The sequence below is a fragment of the Octopus bimaculoides genome, chromosome 9 (genome assembly GCF_001194135.2).
Source record: "Octopus bimaculoides isolate UCB-OBI-ISO-001 chromosome 9, ASM119413v2, whole genome shotgun sequence".
NCBI classification, from domain to species: Eukaryota; Metazoa; Mollusca; class Cephalopoda; order Octopoda; family Octopodidae; genus Octopus; species Octopus bimaculoides.
Genome location: NC_068989.1, coordinates 40,901,129 through 40,906,351, shown reverse-complemented (window position 1 = coordinate 40,906,351; position 5,223 = coordinate 40,901,129).

Sequence of the window (5,223 nt, the reverse complement as noted above, 5' to 3'; positions counted from 1 at the left end):
TTCATACCCGTGATTGTTGGGGCATTGGGATATGTAACGAACTGCCTCAACAAAAACCTGGAAAAATTAGGGTTCTCAAAACCTGAAAGAAAAAGGCTGATTAGAAGACTGCAGATTCAAGCCATCAATGGAACTGTAAAGATATGTAAAACTTTCCAAAAATTTAGCACATAAATGCATATGCATGCATCTAGACATGAAAATATATGCATAAAAACGCATCCATAAAACAAACATACAAATCTGCGCATACACACACTAACAACAAATACTGCACACACACACACATATGCACAAATACCTAGATGATGTTGATAAAAGTTCCAATGAAGGAGCCTTGAATCTATGTTAGAGTCCGGCTCTTTCTCTATGGACAAGAAATAGAGAAATGAAACTGATTGATAACATGCATATATAAAAAGGAGCACTGGTGGAATGTCCCAGTGAAAATCTCAGTAAAATGTAAACATAACAGACCTGATATAGTGATTTGGGATTGAGAAGAGAAACTGTGTACTGTTGTGGAAAGCAGCTGCTCAGCGGATGTTAACATAAAGCTAAGGATCAGTGGAAATGAAAACATCTACTCTTAACTATTGAGAAATCAATAGTTACTCTATCCAGATTACAAATTCAGGTTTATACCTGTAATTATTGGGGCGCTGGATATGTAACACACTGTCTAAATACCAATCGTGAGAAATTAGACCTCTCAAAACCAGAAAGGAGAAAGCTGATTCGAAGACTGCTGATCCAAGCCATCACTGGAAATGTAAAAATCTGTAAAACTTTCCAGAGGTTTATCATTTAAATATATGCATGAAAATAAATGCATAAAACACAACATACAAATCTGCACATATGCATACATACAAACAAACAAAATTATCCTGTTGATGTTGAAATTTCAATGAAAGAGCTTTGGATCAAGGTTAGAAACCGGCTCTTTCTCTATTGGCAAGAAATCTTGAAATGAAATTTAATAACGGCATACATATATACGTGTGTGTGTGTGTGAGTGTAACAGAATCCAAGGGCACTAGTGTCCACGAGCGAAACTTGTATAATCTCGAGAAAAGTGACAGAAAGTGTAAAGTGTTATTGTAGAAGTCGGTAGAGTTGGTGACATTTCGGATAGGGCTGTTTACGGTTGAAATGGTTAAGAAAAAATTGACAGAAACGTTTTACATCCTTTCTGTGTGAGCTATTGCTAGCAGCAACATGTATATGAATTGGGCTGCACGCTATATTCTGACGACTCTAAAACAGCAGCTATTTTGTGGTTGTTCCGCATTATGGAAACAGTGATAAAAGCCACAGTACTGGCGATACACGCAAATGTGAGAAAGCCGCACTTAGATATTATCAGTGAACTTCAGAACAATTTTTAAAACACATCTAAAACTTTTAGTAAACAATATGGGTGAGTGACTTTTCTAGAATGTAGGCCGTCACATCATTCTAAACACGAACGTCCGTTCGGAGTGACAATGAAAGTTTATGTATTACAAAAAAGGAAGGAATAAAATATAAGAAAATAAAACAAGAAATAGTAGCAGATTATTTATAGAAACCTTTATAGAGATAGATGCCAATAAAATCTTTCTTGTCAGTTAATGCAGTGGATTTTCTTAAAGGAACTCTAAGGTTGCTATTCTTTCTAATTTTTGACAAAGAAATGCAAAGCTGTCACCGATAAAAACTTATTTCTATAGTAAATAACTGTATTTTTGTTGTTGTTGAGATTTCATTGTCCGTTAGTATTGTGTAACAATGTGGTGGTTAACTTCACCGGAAGCTGTCTTCCCTACACATCAATAGACAATTCAAAGCGTAATAACATTCATACATACATACATACATACATTCATACATACATACATACATACATACACACATACATACATGCATACACATACATACATATCTATCTATCTATCTATCTATCTATCTATCTATCTATCTATCTATCTATCTATATGTATATGTGTATATATAATGTGAGCGTGCATGCAAATGTGTGTGTGTGTGTGTGTGTGTGTCCATGAGAGTGTGCGTGTGTGCGTGTGCGTGTGCGTGTATGTATGCGTGTTTGTGTGTATTATGGCTATTATTAAAAGAGAATCAGACGATGTAGAAAGTAGTGTCTAGGTCAGAACGAAGGTTATTTTATTGGGTTTGAGACATCAGCTAGGTAGTCATATATGAATGTATGTATGTATTTAAGTATGTGTTAGCAGATATCTAAGTATGCATGTATGCGTATATGTATTTGCGCATATATGTGTGAGTATATGTTAATGTGTATGGCGGCACGTGCACATATATATATATATATGTTTATGCGTATGTACATGTATTTATGTATGTATCATATGTGCGTATATATGTATGTATATCATTATTCAGTTTTATTTCAAGATTTCTTGCAAATAGAGGAAGAGCCGGTTTGCAAACAAGGTCCAAGACTCCTTCATTGGAATTTCAACATCAACAACAGGGTATTGTTGTTTGTTTGTATGTATGTATGTGTTATGTCGACGCCCCCAGGCGAAGAAGTAGGATCTCCCAAGGCATATAAATAGAGGTAGTCTGACCGTGGTAGGAGTGTTGAGTAGCAGTCGAGTAGCAGTTGTGTAGCGGTTGAGTAGAGACCATCCGAAGGTGCTAGATAGCAGTAGCGTTGTGACATAACAGTATGTATGTATGTATGTATGTATGTATGTATGTATGTATGTATGCATGCATGTATGTATGTATGTATGTATGTACGTATGTATGCATGAACATATATGTATATGTGCAGATTTCCATGTTTTGTTTTATGTATGTATTCTCATGCATATAGTTACATATCTAGACATGCTCATATATATCTAAATGATAAATTTCTGGAAAGCTTTACAAAGTTTTACAGTTCCAGTGATGGACTGGATCCGTAGTCTTCGAATCAGCTTTTTCCTTTCTAGTTTTGAATAGCCTAATTTCTCAAGATTGGTATTTAGGCAGCGTGTCACATATCCCAGTGCCCCAATAGTTACAGGTATAAATCTGAACTTGTAAACTGGATTGAGTAACTACAGATTTCTCAATAGTTCAGCATAGGTATCTCTTTTTCACTGATCTTCAGCTTTATGTTAACATCCGCTGGCAGGTAATTTCCATAACTGTGCACAGTTTCTCTTCTCTATCGCAAATCATTATGTCAGATCTGTTGTACCTACATTTTATTGAGGTTTTCACTGGGACATTCCAACACTATTTCTTTTTATTATGAGTGGCTATTGTTTCCACCATACTGTGGGTTCTTATTTCTTTGTCCTCAGGATTATCCTTCCGACGGATTTCGTTACAGGGTGTCCTAGCTACAACTTCATGTCTCATTGGTAGATCATACCATGATGACATTTTCGGACAACTGCTTATGCTATAGGTGATATTTTCGGTGCTAACTCCACAAAGTTTGCATAGGTTGTCAAATTTTACTGCTTTTTCCTATTTCTCTATCACTTTTGTGCATCAGGTTTTTGGTTGATATTTTCTGTCCCTGGACTGGAAACGAATACGCTTCAAAGTGGGAGGTAGTAATCTGGCTATGGGTCCATGATAGACTGCTTTGATGATCAATGTTACTATCATCTCGGAGCTTTCTACTAACATATCCATGCATAGCCTTCTGCTCATATATTTTAATCCTTTTATCTGATGCGGTAGAGTCGTGCGACTTCTTTAGACATGTATTTAAGGTTATCACACAAGGAATGTTGCTCAAGGAGCTGCCTTTCAAATCTTATGATGTTATAAGCCTCACGTGTGCAAACTTGTTCAAGGGATGCATTTCAACACTTGGTGGTTTAAAAATGTTGCCGAAGGATACGATACAGCATTCAAAGGCATTTTGGATCGACGTTAAGATTCTGCTGCCTTGTTTTCGTTTTAGGTAGAGGCGGTCTACGTCACTGTTTATGTGGAAATTATGTGTGCTTGTTAGTATTTTTCAGGTTTTCACATCAATGGCTCAGATCTCATCAAGCGTCTAATCAAGCAGCCCAAATGTTGGTATGAGTACTGGCACTGCAAACACATTGTGGGCCACTGTTTTATTGAATGTAGAGAGTTCTGAGGTCAACATCTTCTATATTCGACTGTAATATTCTTTCGTGACACGTGTTTTGTTATAGGTGTCGTTGTAAGATATACTTTCATCCATTCCTAGATACCTGTAAGATTCCTTGTCAGATATAGAGAAAAGAGTCAAGTCACTGATGGAGTGTTGCTAGTCTGGCTTACAGTTGTCCCCCTTTTCACAATAATATAACAGCATTTACCCTGACGAAACTCCAATTCTACATCCTTTGAGAATGTTGTAGCTAGATGAAGGCGCTTTTTCATCTCGTGCATATTCTTTTCATAAAGATTCAGGTCATCTACAACGAACCAGTGTGTAATTTTGTTATTTTTGTTTCCTTGTGAACCAGTGAGATATCTTTCAGACTTCCTTAACATGAATGAGAGGGGGTTTACAAAAAGTATAAACAACAGCACTGAAAGGCTGTTCCCTTGGAATATGCCTTTGCGATACTGTATTCTATCAGTGATAAAACAATCACTCTTCGTGTTTAATTTCAAGATAGTGGCACACGATGAAGTCAGGTCAGCGATAGCTTTGATTATTCTCACTGGAACTTTAGCAAATTGAAGGGCTTCCAGCATTCGTGAGTGGGGAACAGTGTCAAAGGCTAGCCACACTGAAACTAGCTTCCTCCTATGCTCGCGCACCTCTGACATTACAGTTTTGTTGATTAACAATTTCTCGACACATCTCCAGACTCCCTTCTTCCCAACTGCTTGTTCTGCTGTGATAATGTTAATGGTTTCACAATAGTCCTGGAGGAAGAGGTTTAAACATGCTGCATAAAATTTTATACATTAAGTTCTGGCATGCAAATGGCCGGTAGTTTTTTGCCATGTGGGTAGTTCTGCATTTGGGGATCAATTTTTCTCTGCCAGAGATAACTAGTGTGGTATGCTACTGTTCTCAATAACAGCTTGGTAGTTCAGATTGATAACATATGGTTGGTAGAATATTAACTTCTTGTACTAATATTCAACAATCAAGTCTCTTCCAGGTGCTTTTCCATCCTGGAGTTTCTAGATCACAGTTGCAAGAGTTTCACTATCAATGCTGCATGTCTTGGGCGTAACGCAGGGGCATGTATGTAT